Source organism: Sus scrofa, chromosome 5, assembly GCF_054392235.1.
Source record: "Sus scrofa isolate SSC_HxYL_T2T_F1_AM1 chromosome 5, Sscrofa_HxYL_maternal_Yorkshire_Landrace_v2.0, whole genome shotgun sequence".
In the NCBI taxonomy this organism is placed as follows: Eukaryota; Metazoa; Chordata; class Mammalia; order Artiodactyla; family Suidae; genus Sus; species Sus scrofa.
Window position 1 is genome coordinate 111,770,950 of NC_139387.1, and position 21,935 is coordinate 111,792,884.

The window sequence follows — 21,935 nt, forward strand, 5'->3', positions numbered from 1 at the left end:
TAAACGGGAAGGGGACGCTGAACTCTGCTCACTGCCTGGTAGCTTTCTAGACGCTAACCCTAACCCAGTTAATCTTCACAACCATCCTGCTAGGTTTTATCGCCGTTTTACAGAGGAGGGAACTTTCTCAGAAAGGTTCCACTGATTTGCCTAAATATCCATTGGTAAATGGAAATTACCTGGGTTGTGGTTTTCTTTCAAATTCACTGGGTTTATACAATGGTTATATGAAAATTTAAAAACTCAAAATCAACAAAATACTTCTATATCCTTGCTTCATGACTAAAGGCTTATATGCCCCTTTTTCATTTTTTCATGGTTGCTTAATATCTTGGTGTGTAGGTTCAAAATTCAACTACTTTGCTATTGATGGACATTTAGATTGTAATTTGTACAAATACATGTCTTCATACCTAAATCTTTGCACCTTGCGGTTATCTTAGAGTTGGTTCCTAGAAGTGTAATTACTGAACAACCTCTCTCCCCAGGCTGTATTTATTCCCCCCCCCCCCCCCCCGCGTCAAGGAAGCCTCATGAAAGAGTGCCCTCCACTTACCTCAGCCGTGTGGGGCACTACCTTTTAAACGTCTTTGCCGGGTGAAAAGTGGCATTTCCTTCTTTGATTCCTACTTGCTTGATTATAACTGAAATTGTATATTTTCCTCATGTGTTTTGGCCAACTTCTGTGCATTCTCTTCATTTGCCTTTTAAGTGAAGGAAAAGTAAAGGTTGCTGGTTTGGGGTCACCTTCAGACTTCATTGGTGCTTGCAACTTCCTGTAACTTGTCAGCGGTGTGCCAAGCATTCACACCACTAGAATGTGGCCTACAGACACCACTTTTTAATTTTTATTTATTTATTTTGTCTTTTTGTCTTCTTAGGGCCACACCCAAGGCATATGGAAGCTCCCAGGCTAGGGGGTCAAATTTGAGCTACTGCTGCTGGCCTACACTACAGCCACAGCAATGCCAGACCCAAGCCACATCTGCAGTGTAACCCAGAGCTCACAGCAACACCATATCCTTAACCTACTGATCGAGGCCAGGGATCGAGCCCATGTCCTCGTGGATCCTAGTTGGGTTCTTTAACCACTGAGCCACAAAAGAAACTCCTGGACACCACTTTTTACATTTACTTGCAGAGTTCCCCTTGTGGTTCAGCATTAACAAATCTGATTGGTATCCACGAGGATGTGGGTTCGATTCCTGGCCTCTTTCATTGCCTTGAGGATCCTGGTGTTGCCATGAACTTCGGTGTAGGTCACAGATGTGGCTCGGATCCCATGTAGCCGTGGTGTAGGCTGGCAGCTGTAGCTCAGATTCGACCCCTAGCCTGGGAACTTCCATATGCCACATGTGCAGCCTTAAAAACAGTAAAATAATAATAATAATAATAATAATAATAATAAAGGATATTCTTTTAAAAAATGAATTTACTTGCACTCTTTATTGACTAGCTTGAGAGTTTTCCAGAAAGCTTCAAAAACTCATGATCTTAGGACAGGTTCCCTGGGCCAGCGTTTTAATCATCCAGAGTTAAGACAATTTTTCTTCCCATGCCCTTCACACTATAGTTCTAAAGCTAACAAAGTCATAGAAGCATTCGAGGATATCAGTTCAGAGCACATACTCAGCATGGAAACACTGTATTAAAAAGGGTCAGATTAGATTTCTAGTGAACAGTGCTGTTTTAGAATGTAAGTGCAATGCACTGCCACTGTTGACTCACTTGGCCATAGAATCTTTTTCTGACTGCCACAAATTCTTCCTACAAAATGATAGCCCTGTCAGCAGTGTCTTTGATCTTGAACGCTAGTTTGATGTAGCGCTGTCAAGATTCTAGCAAGATACTTGAGGGATGCATTTTCCTTGGAATTTGCACGCATATCCCATTATCATTCTTCTCTAGAAAGAAGACTTTTGATGATCCAGCAACATAGGTTTGGATCTTTCTTTTAGTAAGTGGCTGCGCTGTGGATTAGGGATCATAGAGGGGGTAGAGCAACTGGGAGGGACAGTTTTGCAGAAGCCCAGGCCAAAAACAATGCCTCTGCCATGGGGAAGGTGAGGAGAAAGTGAACCCGATGCTCTTAGAAATCATGGGGAGGGGAAGCACCGCTCTGTGGGGGATAAAAATTAAAAATCTGAGGTCAGGAGTTCCCACTGTGGCTTGAAAGGCCAGTCGAGTGAAAATCCCCCTCGTCTGGACTCAGAAGAGGCGACACCCCAAATCACTCACGAGAAGCAGTCTTGATGCAAACAGCAAGAGGATTTTTATTCCAAGCGCGCTGGGGCCCACAGTCGTACGCCACGCAGGGGTAGAGGACTGCGGCGGCGTGTGCGGAGTCGGGACAGCTTTTATGGGGTTCACAACAAAGCCCGCGCTCCACAAACCAATCATTTTAAAATATCACAAACCAATCATTTCAAAACTTAGAGAGCCCGCGCTTCGTGGACCAATTAATTTAAAATATCGCGAGCCCGTGGTCCGTGGACCAATCATTTTAAAACAGCTCCGGAGGTCCGCATCTGCACGGGCTCCTGGGCAGAGTGACAGATTGCAGTTGAGATACGTCACTAGGGCTTTCAATGTGTAATCAATTCTTCTATGGTGCCAGTCAGTTTTACAGAATCCAGATAAGCGATTAGTCAACTCATTTCCTGTTATCTTACTTAGGCCAGGATAGCAGGCCCTGGAACAATAAGAAGTGTGACCTTCTACCTATTTACTGGCAGCAAGCAGGGTCTGGAATTCGGGGGCATTTAGAGCTTTTTATTAACTTCCTGGGTTCTGGGAGGGTTAGGTTGCATTTTCATCCTTTCAGGCTCAGCAGAAATTAATCTGACTAGTATCCATGAGAATGCAGGTTCAGTCCTTGGCCTTGCTCAGTGGGTTAAGGATCCAGTGTTGCCATGAGCTGTGGTGTAGGTTGCAGATACGGCTCAATCCTGCATTGCTGTGGCTGTGGTGTAAGCCAGCAGCTACAACTACAATTCAGTCCCTAGCCTGGGAAACTCCATATGCCATGGTTAAGGCCCTAAAACGACCAAAAAAAATCTGAGGTCAAGAATATAGTTTCTTGCATGGACAAAACTTGGGTCGATGATGAGAATGTCAATTACGGAAGCACAGGAAGAGGAGTAGATTTAGGGATTCCAAGTGAGAACAGGAGGCTCAGTTCGACGGTTTATCTTAGACACGTTGAGGCTGAAGTGCCCGTGGCATGCCAAGATTGGAAATAATGGCATGAAGCTCAGCAGTGAGGGGAAAGCTTGGGATGTGCAAGTGGATAACAAAAGGACAGGCAGAGGAGAGGGCAGCAAAGTGCGCACACAGAGAAGGGACCCACGGGACACAGAAGTGCAGCCTAGGGACTGCACAAGGACAAACAAGAGTGTCGTAGAAGGCAAACACGAGCGTTTCAAGAAGGAAAGGGGGGTCATTGGTGAGACCAAGTTAGAGACCACTAATAGACGGGGTCAGAGGTCACAAAGTTTAAAGGGTAAAGGGGAAGAAAGACCACTGGAATCAACACTTAGGAGGGCACCGGTGACCTTCAGAGGAGCACAGGTTGCCAATGCCTGAAACTGCTGTAACAGGATGCACAATCTTTCGTTCTGCAATAAGAAACAAAAAACTCAGAGTTCCTGCTGTGGCTAAGTGACTCAGGTCACAGCAGAGGCTCAGGTTCAATCCCTGGCCCAGAACAGTGGGTTAAAGGACCTGGTGTTGCCACAGCTGTGGCTTGGATTTAATCCCTGACCCAGGAATTTCCACATACTGTGGATGTGGCTATTGTTTCTTTTTTTTTATTTTTATTTTTTGGTCTTTTTTTTCAGGGCTCCACCTGTGGCATATGGAAGTTCCCAGGCTAGGGGTCTTATAGGAGCTACAGCTGCTGGCCTATGCCACAGCCACAGCCATGCCACACCTGAGCTGCCTCTGCGACCTACAACATAGCTCATGGCAATGCTGGACCCATAACCCACTGAGCAAGACCAGGGATCAAACCTACAATCTCATGGTTCCTAGTCGGATTCATTTCCGCTGTGCCACGCTGAGAACTCCATGGGTGTGGCCATTAAAAAATAACAAAAGAAAAAGAAACAGGAGTTCCCGTCGTGGCGAAGTGGTTAACGAATCCGACTAGGAACCATGAGGTTGCGGGTTCGGTCCCTGCCCTCGCTCAGTGGGTTAACGATCCGGCGTTGCTGTGAGCTGTGGTGTGGGTCACAGACGCGGGCTCGGATCCCACGTTGCTGTGGCTTTGGCGTAGGCCGGTGGCTACAGCTCCGATTCAACCCCTAGCCTGGGAACCTCCATATGCCGTGGGAGCGGCTCAAGAAATAGCAACAATAACAACAACAACAAAAAAGACAAAAAAGACCAAAAAAAAAAAAAAAAAAAAAAAAAGAAAAAGAAACAAACAAAAACTTAAAATTGAAGAGCATCTAAAGTTAGAACAGTAACACAGAATTCCAGTGGTTAGGACTTGGTGCTCTCACCACCGCTGCCTGGATTCAATTCCTGGTCTGGGAACTGAGACCCCACATCAAGCCACTGTGCACAGTGGCCAAAACCCCTGCCCCCACCCCAAACCTCAGTTTTTCCAAAGTGTAATAAATCACAAAATTCTGGAATTGGAAGGGTGCTTATTGATGATCTATCTAACTCATCCCCCTCATTTTATGGTTGAAGAAAGTCCAGTACAGGGCACTTTTCAAGGAAGAACCAGTCCAGGCCACAGGGCACATGAAGCCCGAACATAAAACCCTGTCAGCTTCACCAATAAAGATGGACCTGCCTGTCCAGAACAGCACAGACGACATTGAGAGTAAAGGCTTCATTTACAATGATCCTGAAAGAGGATTTAGCAGAATATGTTTTTTTCCTCCTTATCTCATAGCATGGGCTGGACTCCATAAACAAAAAATAAATATCCTGGGGGCAGAATGTGAGCTCTCTCTTCAGATATGTTCTCTAGGTTCCAAATAAGGTCCCTGCTGCTTAGCTCTTAGGAGGTGCATTGGTGGAGATTTTACTTGCTGCTGGGAGTCAAACACCAGCATCCCACTGAGGAATGTGAGACTTCAACAGTGGCAGGGAAACTTCAGGCTTTCACTTCGCTCATGGCCTCTGTAAGGTGAGCACTGTGAGTGACTGGGGTTGTCTGAAAAATGACTCTGTACCGTGAGGAGTCAGAAGCACCATTGTCCATGAGCCAAAGCAGATCTAACCTCCCGACTCCAGTCACGTCAGGCCCCTCCTGTCCACAGCCCTGGCTGGGTCACAGCACCCAGTTACAGACACAGATGCATCAGTGCCACACTCTCGGCACAGAAACTTGGTGCAGCCAGGCTTCCCGCTATTCACCCCACAGTACAACAGCGGTGAGTGGTACCCAGAGGCCAGTAAAGAAGGCTCTCTGGAGTTCCTGTCATGGCTCAGCAGTTAGTGAACCCGACTTGCATCCATGAGGACTCGGGTTCAATCCCTGGCCTCGCTCTGTGGGTGAGGTGTTGCAAGATGTGTTTCTACAATATCTTCTTAGCGTCTTTGCTGAAAACTCCCTCTTGTCCTGCTTTACTTTACCCCATCTTCCTGCTTGAAACACAGTCGCAGTGACAGTGAATGACTTAAGGTGAAGAACAAAGACCTAAAGGCATAAGCTATTCACAGGGTCAGCTGAATGAGGACTCAATGCATTGGTCTGGGCACATGGACCTGTGCAGATTGGCACACCATTTGCACAGCCTGATACATCCTCTTATGAACAAAAGAAAGAGAAGCCTCATGGCCCCAAGGGGTTTATGAGGGGTTGTTAGCAGGATATGCATTAGCAAGGAGAAACAAAGGAGGTGCAAACCTAGGCAAGCTGTCTGCAGAAGCACAATGGTGATTCTCTAGATGCTATGCAGAGATAGCTGATGCCAAGCTTCCTCAAATGCTAATGACTGTTAAATGCCTAAAGGTCAGAATAAAAGCTTAATCAGCAGCCAGCTATGTGACTTTTAAAATAACTTAAAAAACCCTATATCCTGCACCCATAGCCCCCTCCTCACTTGATGGAATCCTAAAGAGCACAAAAGAAGCAGTGTGGTTTCTAGAGGCGGTGCTCTTGGTCCCTGAGACCTTGAGTCTCCTGGTTCCCAACTTTACTTAAGATAAATGTCTCTGTGTCTCGTTTTATGTTAACTTTTCCTTAAATTTCACAGCACCCGTTTTTCAGCCGCATCCTGCTGAGCTGGTCTGGGCAGTTAGGGATCTGGCATTGCCGTGAGTTGTGGCGTAGGTCACAGACGCAGCTTGGATCCCACGTTGTGATGGCTGTGGCATAGGCTGGCTGCTACAGTTCCGACTGGACCCCTAGCTTGGGAGCCTTCATGTGCCGCATGTGTGGACCTAAAATGACAAAAAAAAAAAAAAAAAAAAGAAGAAGAAGATTATCTGAGTGCTTCCCTTTAGTCCCCCAGGCCCCACAGAAGCCTGTACTCACCCTTCTCTCTGGCCAGGGACTGGAGGGCTGAGATCTTAGAGAATGTGCAACCACCGAAGAACACCACCAAGATGAGGTGCAGAGACTCTCTGGAAGCCTTGTCTTCCTTGCTCATGTAGGACCAGACCAGATCAGACCAGACTCAGCTCTTCACTTACCCACTCATGCTGAGTGCATCCGACCCTCCTCTTCTGCTGCCCCGCCCTGCTGGGCAAGGCCACTCACCAGTGAACGCCAACTCTCTGCAAGTGAGCAGCCACCTCACTTCATCCAGGCCCTTACAGCCCTGTCACTCCAGCAGCTGGCGGGGTCGGGGTGGCACAAGTGCTGGTTTCAAGTCCAGCAGCAGCCAGACTGTCATGTTTCCTGTTAGTCACCAGGGCAGTTAAGAATTGGACCAGGCCAGGAACTAAGAGAAAGCAGGTGAAGTGGGAGCGAGCCACTCATTCTCACCTGCTCCATGATTAGGCAGCTCAGGGGCACATAGGCCCCACTGAACACATAGGCCATGTCACGTGGCACTTTCAGATCATACTCGCCGTCCACACGTGGGATCTAGAGGGCAAAGGGGACTGCATGAGGCAAGTGACGACTCAGCCCTCCTGTCCTTTCCAGGGCCAGGAAAAATTGGCTTATCCCTAAGAAGAGTTCTTACTTTAACGAAAGGGAGAAACAGCAATTGCCTTGGGAAAAAAATAAAAAAAGAATCCATAACCCAAAGATGAAAGCCATTCAGTATATGATTTTCTTGAATCAGTGCCCATGCTCCCTAGGAAGGGCTGGAGGGAAGACAGCCCCTTTCTGACCCTTCAGTGACATGGGACATGTCTGTCACGGAAGCAGCACTTCGCATATTTTTTGACACTGGTAGGAACTTGTTTATGTGTTTATTAAATGAATGAATCTTTGGGCTTTGTCTCACTATTAAGTTAGGTTTCAGCTATAATGCTACCAAACAAAAGGACCTTTATAAAAATAAGATGATAGAAAAGTTTTTGTGGGTTCAAAGTTCTCCATAAAGGACTGAACCCACCGCCTCCCCTATCTACTCATTCTACGTACCAAATTCCACTTCTTGCTGATGGCACGAAAATTGCTCCTCTTGGCCAAAGAACTGAAGGCATCAGTAATCTTTCCTGGGAAAGAAATCTACGCTGGGTTTCATCTAAGGTTTATGGATTAAGGATGCTGGCAGAGGCGATACCGATCAGAAAATGACAGGACCACCTCATGTCAAATAGCATCAGAGCCATTCACGTCCAGTTCCCTGGAACTGATCAAGACATTCACTACCCTTCTCCCCACCCACAGTCTTCCTCCTCCACCAGGGTACCAGCTCTCTACTAAGCAATCTACCAGGTGACCCTGGTATTGCTTGAGTATATGGCCTTTGGAGTCAAACCTATGTGGATTCAAATCTGACTTACCAAGGGGCTCTGAAAAAGTCACTCAATCTCCCTAAGACTCAGTTTCCTCATCTATAAAGTGGTGATTATACAACTTACCACCTGGAAACTGGATCTAAAGGGCCCAGCACATCAGTGCTAACTGGAAACTGCTCTTCTTGCTGAAGCAGGGGCTGTAAGGACAGTGACAGCAAGGAATCACTTTCTCCTCCCCCAGCTCACTCTCTCCCTCCCAGGGTGCTCTGCCTGGTTTTTATGTTGTTGTTGTTTTTTGGTTTTGTTTTGGCTTTTTAGGGCCACAGCTGTGGCATATGGAGGTTCCCAGGTTAGGGGTCAGATCAGACCTACAGCTGCCAGCCTACGCCACAGCAACTCAGGATCTGAGCTGTGTTTGCAACCTACACCACAACACGTGGCAATACCATATTCGTAACTCATTGAGTGAGGCCAGGGATCAAATCCACAACCTCATGGTTACTAGTTGAATTCGTTTCCACTATGCCACAACAGGAACTCCTGTCTGTTGAAAGAAGGGTCAGCAATGGCCGAGGAGGGTGGAAGGGGTTGCCTGCGTTTCCTGCTCACCTGCAGCCTTGTCCATCAGCAGCTTGCTCACTTTACTCTCTACAGCTGTGAGGGTGTCCCCCTCACCTGCTCTGTTAGGAGCCCACTCACCGCAGATTGGAGAAGGTTAGCAGGTGCTCAGGGCCATAGCTCTGAAGAAAATGCAGCGCAGCTACCTACTGAGCATCCACCAAAGGTCTAGCTCTGGGAGATGATATGGAGGTGAGGGAGACGAGGATCAAGCAGTCTATGTCCTGAAGGGCCCATGCTTGTTTGTGGGGTAGATTTTCTTTCCTGTTTTTTTTGCTGACATGTAGAAGTTCACAGGCGGGGATTGGCCCTATGCCGTAGCAGTGACAATGCCAGGGCCTTAATGCATTGAGCCACCAGGGAACTCCTTCTTTTCCTTAGGAGCCCAGACATTTCAAAAATGTCCAATGACCCCCCTCCCCCAAGATTTCTCAAGAACGCATTCTCCTGGCCTTACCTGCAGATACTGGGTTTTCAGAGATCAGTAATCTTTCAGGATCAAACCTGAGGGAGAACAGGTTCATGAAGCAGTTGGGGTATCCTCAAGTGTACAGCCAAACAAAACAACCAGCAACCCCTCGTCCCACAAAAAGCAAAACAAAAAACAACCCCTAATCATAAGGAAGTAGTCAGTGAATGATGTGAACATTTCATCCAATGCAGTTCCTTCTAAATTAACTCCTGAACTTAAACCTACTGAATTACAAAGCCTGGATCCAAGGAAGAGCCCTGAAGAATTTCGAAACAAATGCTGATCTCATCTTAGTGGGGTGTGTAGTGGGGTGTGACAGGAAGAAGAAAGGCCTTCTTGTGTATTTCTCTCTGGCTGGTTCTCTTAGGAACTGCTTAACAGCTACTGAGGAATGGGAAAAATGTTCACACGAGTCCCCACATTAGAGTCCTATATGTTTTTCTCCATAGAGGTAAGAAGAAATGGGCTTCCAACTATAATAAAGGGGATTTAGTATTTCTTTTCTTTTCTTTTCTTTGTCTTTTTAGGACCATACCCACAGCATACGGAAGTTCCCAGGCTAGGAGTCAAATTGGAACTACAGCCGCTGTCCTATGCCACAGCCATAGAAACTTGGGATCTGAGCCACGTCTGTGACCTACACCACAGCTCATGGCAACGCTGGATCCTTAACTCACCTAGCGAGGCCAGGGATCAAACCCGCACTCAGTGAGCCATGATGGGAATTCCTTTTTTTGTTATTTCTATTGCTTTGGGAGAAGACATTTTACACAGTTGATGTCAGAATATTTTGCCTATGTTCTCTTTTTTTTTTCTTTTTTCTTTTTTTTTTTTTTTTTTTTTTTTGTCTTTTTGCTATTTCTTGGGCCGCTCCTGAGGCATATGGAGGTTCCCAGGCTAGGGGTCGAATCGGAGCTGTAGCCACCGGCCTACGCCAGAGCCACAGCAACGCGGGATCCGAGCCGCGTCTGCAACCTACACCACAGCTCACGGCAACACCGGATCGTTAACCCACTGAGCAAGGGCAGGGACAGAACCCGCAATCTCATGGTTCCTAGTCGGATTCGTTAACCACTGTGCCACGACGGGAACTCCTGCCTATGTTCTCTTCTAGGAATTTTATGGTGTCTTGCCTTATGTTTAAGTCTTTGAGCCACTTCGAGTTTATCTTTATGAATGGCATGAGGATGTGTTCTAGCTTCATTGATTTACATGCAGCTGTCCAGTTTGCCTAGGACCACTTGCTGAAGAGACTGTCTTTTTCCCATTTTATATTCTTGCCTCCTTTGTTGAAGATTAATTGACTGTAGGTGTCTGGGTTTATTTCTGGGTTCTCTATTCTGTTCCATTGGTCTGCATGTCTGTTTTGATACCACTGCCACACATTATTGATTTCTGTAGCCTTGTATTACTGTCTGAGGTTTGTCAGAGTTATACCTCCTGCTTGGTTTTTGTTCCTCAAGATTGCTTTGGAAATTCTGGATCTTTTATGTTTCCATATACATTTGTGGGTCATTTGTTCTAGTTCTGTGAAAAATGTCATGTGTAATTTGATAGGGATTGCATTAAGTCTGTAGATTGCTTTGGGTAATATAGCCATTTTAATAGTATTCATTTTTCCAACCTAGGAGCATGGAATATCTTTCCATTTCTTTGAATGCACTTTAATTTCCTGGATTAATGTTCAGGAAATATTAATATAATTAATATAATTAATAGAATTAATATAATTCTCAGCATACAAGTTTTTCACCTCCTTGGTCAGGTTTCTTCTTAGGTAGTTCATTTTGGGGATGTGATTTTAGAAGTTACTGTATTTTTTTAATTCCTTTTCTAATACTTCATTGTTAGTATACTGAAATGCAACCACTTCTTTTTTTTTTTTTTTTTTTTTTTTTGTTGTTGTTGTTGTTGCTATTTCTTGGGCTGCTCCCGCGGCATATGGAAGTTCCCAGGCTAGGGGTCCAATCGGAGCTGTAGCCACCGGCCTACGCCAGAGCCACAGCAACGCGGGATCCGAGCCGCGTCTGCAACCTACACCACAGCTCACGGCAACGCCGGATCATTAACCCACTGAGCGAGGGCAGGGACCGAACCCGCAACCTCATGGTTCCTAGTCGGATTTGTTAACCACTGCGCCACGACGGGAACTCCTCTTCTTTCTTAATGGTTTATATTGTTTCCCACTATACCTGGTTTACTGTGTCCTGTCATTATTCTAATGTACAGCAAAGTGAACCAGTCACATGACCATATATACATTCTTTTTCCCAAATTATCCTCCATCATTCTCCATCATAAGTGACTAGATATAGTTCCCAGTGCTATACAGCAGGATCTCAGGGCTTATCCATTCCAAATGCAATAGTTTGCATTTATTAACCCCAGTTTCCCAGTCCATCCCACTCCCTCCACCTCCCCCTTGACAATCAGAAGTCTGTTATTCAAGTAGATGAGTTTCTTTTCCATGGAAAGGTTCATTTGTGCTATATATTAGATTCTAGATATAACTGATATCATGTGGTATTGGTCTTTCTGGCTTGCTTCTTAGTTTCTACTTCAACCCATGTTGCTGCAAATGGCATTATTTGGTTCTTTTTTTAATGGCTGAGTACTATTACAATGTACAGTTTCTTGATCCTTGGTTGTTTCCATGTCTTGGATATTGTGAATAGGTCTTCAGTGAACATGCTGGTGCATGTGTCATCACAAGGAAAGTTTGTCCACATACATGCCCAAGAGTGGGATTGTTGGGTCATATGGTAGTTCTATATTTAGTTTTCTGAGGAACCTCCATAGTGTTGTCCATAGTGATTGTACAAATTTACATTCCCACCAACAGTGCAGGAGGGTTCCCTTTTCTCCACACCCACTCCAGCATTTGTTATTTGTGGGCTTATTAATGATGACAGTTCTGATTTGTGTGAGGTGGTAACTCATAGTAGTTTTGATTTGTCTTTCTCTAATAATCAAAGATGTTGAGCATTTTTTCATGTGCCTGTTGGCCATCTGTATATCTTCCTTGGAGAAATGTCTATTCAGGTCTTCTGCCCATTTTTCATTTGGGTTGTTTCTTTCTTTGCTGTTGAGTTGTATAAGTTGTTTGTATATTTTAGAGATTAAGCCCTTGTCCGTTGCATTATTTAAAACCACCTTCTCCCATTCTGTACTTTTTTTTTTTTTTTTTAATGATTTCCTTTGCTGTGCAAAAGCTTTTAAGTTTTATTAGATCCCACTGGCTTATTTTTGCTTTTATTTCTGTTGCTTTGGGAGACTGACCTGAGAAAACATTTGTAAGGTTGGTGTCAGAGAATGTTTTACCTGTTTTCTTCCAGGAGTTTGATAGTGTCTTGTCTTATATTTAAGCCTTTAAGCCATTTTGAGTTTATTGTTGTACATGGTGTGAGGGTGTGTTTTAGTTTCATTGATTTGCATGCAGCTGTCCAGGTTTCCTAGCAACCCTTGCTGAAAAGACTGTCTTTTCACATTTTATGTTCTTGCCTCCTTTGTCGAAGATTAATTGACCATAGGTGTCCAGGTTTATTTCTGATTTCTCTATTCTGTTCTATTGGCCTGTATGTGAGTTTTGGAACCAGTACCACAATGTCTTGATAACCGTGGTTGTGTAATATTGCCTAAAGTATGGGAGAATTATACCTCCTGCTTGCTGCTTGGCTTCTGTTCCTCATAATTGCTTTGGCAATTCTAGGTCTTTTGTGGTGCCCTTTAAAATGACAGACCAGCTCAGAGTTTCCCAAGGCTTTTGAATGCAGCAACTATGGTCTCCATGGCAAGCCAAGTAGACTGACCCTCTAGTTCAGACCTTGCTACATTCCAGTCCTACTGTGCTCTGCTCTGCAGGATTCACACATTTCCACATTCCAAACAGGTGTTTTCACAGTTTTCCATATTGTGCACAAATCATTTCACACCTTTCCCCTTTCCACACATTCCTATGCTCTGCTCTACATTTCTTTCAGGAATATGGGTTTGTACAGTTATTTTTGGCCACTGTTTTTTTTTGTTTTGTTTGTTTGTTTGTTTGTTTGTTTGTTTTTTTCATTTTCTGAAACTGTCAAAGTGATCTTTCCTTTTTTGGGCACGACCATTCCTCAGGCACTCCTGGTCCACTGGGCAATGGATGCCTAAATATTTTTCCACAAAATAAAAAAATTTCTAATATTTCACATAGGAATAGGACTACTGATCTATGATTACATCTGGTATAAGTTAATTCTGGGTGGTTTTGGTAAATACTGTGGCTTGAAAATCATTGATGGGCAAACCACGCACATATGCATTTAGAAAGAAAGAGGGAAAGAGAGGAAGAGAAGATGAAAAAATGAAACCAAAGAAATGAGGCCAGACATTATGAAGGAAGGAATCCCAGGTGGAAAATTAAGAAAAAAAAATCAATCATTCCATCCACACACACATATCTTCATAAATACCTAAGTGCAGAGTTCTGTCATAAAGGAACAAGGCTGACATGACACTATGGGTTGGGAGCTGAGGATTTAAACAGCCAGTCACGGCCTACCTTGGCCTTGGAGCTCTGAAAGCCTTTGAGAGTGAAATAGCCCACTGGAAAAGCACTTCTTGGTATATCATGAAAGCTGGAGAGGTAGACCTACATGTCATATGGCTCCCCCGCCAGTGCAGACCCCAGGGACTGCTGAGGCAGAAAGAGGAGGAAAGCCTGAGAGTGGCAAAAAAAAAAAATCGGTTTTCCAGTCCATGAGTTTCTTACCCGTAGGAGGTTCATTGGGGTCCTGTGTCAGATTCCAGATTGAAAGGGTTTCCAATGGGATTTGTCTTTCCTTTGGTCGTATTTCATTTAGTATGGGAGTTTTCCTTACCATATGTGGTGCTGCCAGTGGCATTTTCCTCACACTTTTCGTGGCTGAGTACACATCCACTGTGTATATGGACATCCTCTACCCAACACAACCATCTGTCCATGGACATTGAATGTGTTTCCATGTGTTGCTATTGTGAATAGTGCTGCACGAACATAGCAGAGTATTTCACTTTTTGAAAAGAACGTCTTCAGGATATATGCCCAAGAGTGGGATTGCTGGGTCATTCAGTCATAATATGTTTATGTTTCGGATGACCTAGTTCCTGTGTTCCTTGGCTATTGTACAAATTTACCAACACACCCACACGTAGGAGGGCACCGTCATTTCCACACACGGTCCAGGTGTTTTTATTTGAAATCCCACTAGTGATGGCCATTCCAAGAGGGGTGAGGTGGTACCTCAGCTTTGTTTGATTTGCAGTTCACTCTTAATGAGCGATGGTGTTCATTTTCCCGGTGCCTGTTGTCCCATGTGTATCTGGTTCAGGTAAATGGCTATTCAGGTTCTTTCCCCATTTTTCAATTGGGTTGTTGTTTTTGTATTGCTGTGGGTGCTGTCAGTGGTTGAGCTGTTTATTTTGGAAGGCTAGCCTGACCTGGGTATTGGGATCTGGATACAGTGCCTGCGTGTTGTGCATGGCAGGTGCATAAACTGTGAGATATGGAGAGCTGCTGTGTCAATCGCTGGGCATTGTCCCTCACGATGTCCCAAGAAACTCCATCCTTTTCTTTCCACGTGAGCCTCTTCTCTTCTTTCTATGGACCTGATGTGGAGACATGACCTAAAGCCAGGTCGGGCATTTAAGGCTGTAGATGGGTGGATATGAAGAAAGATCTCACTGAGATCCCTCCCAGCACCCTGCGTCAAAGATCTGCCTTTGTCGCTGGGGTGGGTTTGGTAACCACTGTGGCCTGGAAAACATAGATGGGCAAACCACCCACACACGCTCCAGGTAGGGTCAAAAAATTTAGAAAGAATGTGGGAAAGAGAGCAAGGAAAAAAAAAAAAAAAAAACAAGCAAGCAGGCAAGAAAGAGAGGAGGGCAGACCTAACGCAGGAAGTCATCCCCAGTGGAAAATTAAGAAAAAAAATAATAATTCCATCCCTACACACCTATCTTCACAGATACATAAGCGTGGGATTATATGAAAAAGTAAGAAGGTTGGCATGACATGATGGGTCAGGAGCTGAGAGTTTAAACAGCGAGGCATGGCATAGGGGGGCCTCCGGGCTCTGAAAGGATTTGAGAGTGAAATAGCCCATTTTGAAAGGCACTAGTTGGTATTTCATCGAAGCGGGGGGAAGGAGACCTAACTTAAACATGTGCCCCCTGCCCCCCAAACACACCCCATCAGTGCAGCCCCTGGGATTGCTGAGCCAGAGAGCAGATGAAAGCCTGAGACTGGATGTTCGAGCAGATGTCCACACGAGGGCGCCTGAGTACGTCTGGCCTAGGGTGCGGCTCCGAGGAGGCTCTAACAGGGACCAGCTCAAAGGGTCTAAAAGTGCAGGCTCAGCCTTGGGGATGAGGGAGTCCTGAGTGCAAGCCACCGCGAGCACCCAGAGGATTTTCGGGTGTTTCCTGGGCCCCAGGGACTCTCCACTCCAAGATGCCTCATGTCAGGCAGAGGGCACAGGTGTCCCTTCCGGATTTGGAGGGGGATTGGCAGCCTGGTTGGGTGGCAGTGGGTTTCACCTGCTCGAAGCCTTCCCTGGGGTCCGGCGTGCCTTGGGTTCCTCGAGAGGCCGGGGCCGAGACACACACCCAACATCGGTGTTGCATCGTGAGCTGGCCATGGTCAAGCCCTGACCGTTGGGGGTTCAGTTAGGTGAGAAAGGGGGCCTGAAGAATGAATGGGGGCCTTCGGCGGCATTAGGGTGGGCAGCCGGGCGAATCCCTTTGCACTCAAGAGGCTGAGGGAAATAGCCTTCTTGCCTTTGGAGATGAGCCTCCCTTGTCAGTAGGGCGCCAGGGTATGGGGGTCTTACCAAAACCAGGTCGGACGAATTAAGCAGGGTTGATTGGTCTCATCGGGCAAGCTCTCAGGGAGCTCCCGCATGGCTGCCAGGCTTAGGAGTCTCCCCTGGTCACAGCTGTGGCTGTGGCAAGAGCTGCGTTGGGGGATCGACCTCTGGCCAGACACATCTCAGTGTGGCAGGGGCCCCCTCACTATACTGGTCAATACAAAGAGAGACTGAAAAGAAGGAGCTTAGGAGTCCCGTCGCGGCTCAGTGGGTCAGGACTCTGACTAGGAACCATGAGTTGCGGGTTTGATACCTGGCCTTGCTCAATGGGTTGGGGATCCAGCGTTGCCGGGAGCTGTGGTGTGGGTCGCAGACGCAGCTCAGATCCCACATTGCTGTGGCTCTGGCGTGGGCTGGTGGCTCCAGCTCCGATTAGACCCCGGGCCTGGGAACCTGAACATTCCGTGGGAACAGCCCTAGAAAAGGTGCAAAGACAAAAAGAAAAAAAACAAAACCAAAAATGAAAACGAAAAGAAAAAAGAAAAGAATGAGCTTAATTGATAACGTATTAAGTCAATGACACTCTCTTTCTCTCACTATATATACATCTTACATAAACATATACATATAACACGCACCCACCCACGCACGCAGGCATAGTCCTCCAGAATAGCTAAGGAACTGGATAGACCAAGCAATCCGAAAGGCTCTCCTGACCCAATATCTCAGGGGGCAGGGGGTTTAAAGTGCAAGCCTGTGGATGTCCAGCCTAGGAGTGGATGCATTTCCAGGGCAGTGTGCATCTGCATGCCACACATGGATGCCGGACAATAACTAGGCAAGTCACGAAATTCATAGGTGAAAATGTTTCTATAGTCATAAATTCATACACGCCGGCCGGGTAATTAGGTCTGGTCGGAGGTTGCAGGCTAGGACATCTTGATAGGCTCAACAGAGTCCTCGTGCCTGTCTCTTTTCCCCAGGGGCAGAAGTCTCGACCCTGACCCCTACTCTCATGAACGCCGAGCCGCTCATTTTGTCGCTTTGTTTTGTTTTTTTCTGTTTTTTTCCCCCCCCCTCAAATAATTGCTTATTTTGGCTTGTGGCTGATGGATGGGGCTCAAGTTCCCTTTAACAGCAACGTCCGTCATCCCCTCGGGCATGTACATCCATACGGTTGCTGTCGCATGATCCTCCATTGGGGTCCCCATAGAGGGAGGAGGTGTCGTTCCTTCTGCCAAACAGCAGGATGTCTATGCTCACCCACGCCAAGGGCAAGCGCTTGTTTCCTATCGGACTCCTTAACAACGATGGCACGATATACTCTCCCAAAGCGTAAGTGCTTGGCCGGTGTGGACTGATCACAAGAAAACTTAACGGAGATCTCATGGGTCACCCTAGTTAAAGTGGAATCGGAGAAGTTGTTTACCAGAGGTTGATCTCCCAGTGCAGTCATTGCCACAGCCACAGCCGTGACCAGGAGAGACTCCTAAGCCTGGCAGCCTCGTGGGAATTCCCGGAGAGCTTGGTTGATGACCCCAAGCACACAAGGCACGCCGGAACCCAAAGAAGGTTTCAAGCAGGTGAAACCCACTGCCACCCAACCAGGCTGCCAATCCCCCTCCAAATCCGGAAGGGACACCTGTGCCCTCTGCCTGACATGAGGCGTCTTGGAGTGGAGAGTCCCTGGGGCCCAGGAAACACCCGAAAATCCTCTGGGTGCTCGCGGTGGCTTGCACTCAGGACTCCCTCATCCCCAAGGCTGAGCCTGCACGTTTCCAGCCTGGGAGCTCCAAGCTGTTAGAGCCTCCCAGCTACCCCTGGGGCCAGAAGGGACGCTGGCACCCTCGTGTGGACAAGGGCTCTAACAGCCACTCTCAGGCTTTCCTCCTCTCTCTGGCTCAGCAGTGCCTGGGGCTGCATTGTCTGGGGCCCAGCTGCGGGTTAGGTCTCCTTCCCCAGCTCTCCAGAAATACCAAGAAGGGCCCTTCCATGTGGGTTCTTTCTCTCTCAAAGGCTTTCAGAGCCCGCAGGCCAACCTACACCATGCCTCCCCATGTAAACCCTCATCCCCCGAACCATCGGGGCATGCCAGCCTTCCTCCAGGTTGATGTAGCCCTGCCCCTATGTCTTTATGTCTTTCTGAGGATTGGTGCGCAGGGATGCAACCAACAATTGATGTTTTTCACAGCTTTCTCCCCGTGAGTCCTTCCTTCCTACAGTTAAGTCTGGCCTCGATTCTTCCTTGTTTCTCACTGTTGTGGTGGTGGTGGTGGTTGTTTCCCGGTTCTCTCTTTCCCTCATTCTTTCTAAATGTATTGACCCCACCTGCAGTGTGTGTGCGTTGTTGCCCCATGGATGTTTGCCAAGGCGCAGTGATTACCAAACCCCCCACAGTGACAAAACCAGACCTCTTCCCCAGGGGGGCCAGAAGGGAGTTCAGTGAGAGCTTTCTTTCGAGCTGTCAGAAGATGCCCGACCAGGCTGTAGGGCCTATCTTCATGCCAGCTCCACAGAAAGAAGAGAAGAGGCTGCATGGAAAGAAAAGGATGGCGTTTCATGAGACCTCTTGAGTCACGATGCCCAGCGATTGGCACCGTGGGTCTCCAAAACACCACTGTTTTTGCATCTCCCTCGAGAGGCACACAAGGCATGCCAAACCCCAGGGAAGGCTTCAAGCAGTCGAAACCCCCTGTCACCCAACCAGCCTGCCAATCCCCAAATCCGAAACCCAGATGAAGCTATTATTACCCCTGGCAAGTATTTAAATCCCTCTGTCACTGAATTATAATTCTAACAAGCCTTCTTTATTTTTTAATACAAATTGGCTTATGTACTTAAATATTTATGTATGAAAAGTGTATCTATTTATTTAGTCATTCCCCTATTTATTTATTTACTTGTTTTCCTCTTTTTTTTTTTTTTTTTTTTTGTGGCAATAGTTATAATAGCATGTTCTCTGGCTAGGGACTGATCACACAGCTTCACCACAACTCTTACCAGAGCCACAACGGTGACAATGACAGATTCTTAAGCCAGGCAGTCCTGAGTGATCTCCATGAGAACTTTTCTTATATCAAACAAATGACCTTAATTCACCAGGGCTGACTTTAGGTCAGACCTCAATGCCATAGTGCAGGTATGTAAAAAAGAGAGCACCAAATGTAATGAGATGAGGAACAATTCAGGGGATATCTTGAGAGAAAAACACATGGACTGGCACCTCCCATCACCAAAATGCACCAATTTCCACCACGCATTCACCAGTACCAACCTCTATCCTGATACCAAAACCCTTGAATGCCATGGGCTTGAGAATTGCCAGCTCAAAATTCAAAACAGATGGCATCTCTGTTCAGATTCCTGACTCTCAAGAAACAAAATGCCATCCGACCCCACTGCGCCTATCGAGCTTTCCAACCACTCTATCACCTACCAGTCTGGAAGTCCTCATCAAATGCTGAAGGGACACCTGTGTCCTCTGCCTGACATGGGGAATCTTGGGCCTGGGAGTCACAGGTGCCCTGAAAAGTACCTATCTCTATGGGCCCTTTCTGTGGTTTCTGCCAAAACCATCATCCACCCCAACCATGAGCCTGGAAGTGCAGCCTTGGAATCTGCAGATATGTTCCAAGGTTCTGGTGGTGCCCTCTTGTGGTCATCTGCTCTAAAAGCAACTCTCAGGCCTCCCTCCTCTCTTCCCTCAGCTGCCCTGGGGGCTGCACTGGTCTTGGCCAAACCTGCCGGTTTGACTTTGCTCTTCTGACCCTCTATATGTCATGAAGTGCCCTGGAAAGTGGGACATTTCCATCTCAAAACCTATCAGGGCACTGACCCTAACTTACTCAAGGCCAGTACCTTAAAACCCTCTGCTGCCCCACCCATTATGTCATGAAAGACTTTATGCTCTAGATATTAATTCACTCAAGTATTTATCTATGTTTTCTTATTTATTTGCATACTTATTGGAACCACCTGTGGCATGTAAAAATTTTCTGGTCACAGATGGAAACGGAGCCAAACCTGTTATTACCCCAGTGACTGTGTTAAAACCCCCCTGCCACCACAATTATAATGATAGGAGAGCCTTATTAATTTCTTAAATAAATTGACTCATGTACTTAAGTATATATGTATGTATCTATTTTTTGATTTATCTGTTCCCCAATTCATTTATTTCCTTATTTACTTATCTAGTCATTAACTTTTTTGGCCCCAACTGCAGTAACAGGAAGTTGCTGGCCAGGGATTCATCATGAGCCACCACTCTCAGCAGAGCCAGAGCAATGACAAGGACAGAACCTTAAGCCATGCAGCCATGAGAGATCTCATGAGGGCTTTCCTTATATCCAACAAGTGGCCTTAGTTCACCAGGCGTGGCTTTAGGTCAGGTCTCGATTCCAGAGCATAGGTATGTAAGAAAGAGAGGCTCATATGGAAAGACATGAGGGAAGATTCAGGAGATCTCTTGAGAGAAAAAGCACAAGGATCGGGACAGCTGCCCACCAAAATGCACCAATTTCCACCATGCATTCACCAGCACCAGCCTCTATCCAGGTACCAAAATGCTTGAAAGTCAGGGGCTGGAGAATTGCCAGCTCAAGATTCGAAACAGATGTTGTTTCGGTCCTGACTCTTGGTGTTCGAGGAACAAAATGCACTCTAACTCCACTGTGCCTGGCAAGTGTTTCTAACCACCATGCCACCCAACCAAATCCCAAACCTGTATCTTCTGCCTGACGTGAGGAATCTTGGCTCTTGGAGTCACTGGTGCCCTGAAAACAACCCAGTTCTATGGGTCCTTTCTGTGGGTTCTGCCAAACCCATCTTCACCCCCAACTCTGAGCCTGCAGGTGCAGTCTTGGAACCACAGATATGTTCTGAAAGTACAGCATTGCCCTCTTGTGGCCACATGCTCTAACAGCAAATCCAAGGCCTTCTTCCTCTCTCCCTCGGCTGCCCTGGGGGGGCTGCACTGGCCTTGGGAAAGTCTGCTGGTTTGACTTGGCTCTTCCAGTCCCTCTAAGTGACATGAAGTGCACTACCAAGTGGCCTATTTCTCAAAGTGTTTCAGGGCACTGACCCTCACTTAACCAAGGCCAGTACCTTAATACCTGCTGCCACCCCACCCATTATGACAGCCTTCTCTGTACTTTACGTGTGTGTGTGTGTGTGTGTGTGTGTGTATTTACTTATTTATTTAGTTATCAGATCCACTTCTGGCATGCAGAAATTGACACAGATTGAAACACAGACTAAGCTGTTATTACCCCTGGCCAATATGTTAAAACCCTCTGCCACCACAATTATAATGTTAGAGACCCTACTTTTTTATTTTTATTATTTATTTATTTATTTTTTTGGTCTTTTTGTCTTTGTTGTTGTTGTTGTTGTTGCTATTTCTTGGGCCGCTCCCGCGGCATATGGATGTTCCCAGGCTAGGGGTCGAATCGGAGCTGTAGCCACCGGCCTACGCCAGAGCCACAACAACGCGGGATCTGAGCCACGTCTGCAACCTACACCACAGCTCACGGCAACGCCGGATCGTTAACCCACTGAGCAAGGGCAGGGACGGAACCCGCAACCTCATGGTTCCTACTCGGATTCATTAACCACTGCGCCACAACAGGAACTCCCCTACTTTTTTATTAAAAAATTGCATTATGTATTTAAGTATGTACATATGTATGTATCTGCTTACTGACTTATGTGTTACCCTATTAATTAATTTAGTTACCTCTCTATTCATTTATTTTTTGGCCCCAACTGTGATAATGACAAGTTGTCTGCCCAGGGATTGATATCATGCCTCTGCTCTTACCAGAGCCACAGCACTGACAAATACAGATCCTTAAGTCATGCAGCCATGAGGGATGTCCATGAGAGATTTCCTTATATCAAACAATTGGCCTTCATTCGCCAGAGCTGGCTTTATGTCAGGTCTCAATACCAGAGGGCAGATATATAAAAAGAGAGGGTCAAATGGAACCAGATGTGGTACAATTCAGGAGACCTCTTGAGAGAAAGCACAAGGATTAGGACACCCATTCACCAAAATTCACAGATTTCCCCCATCCATTCACCGGCACCAGCCTCTATCCAGATACTAAAACTCTCAAAACTTAGAGGCCTGAGGATTG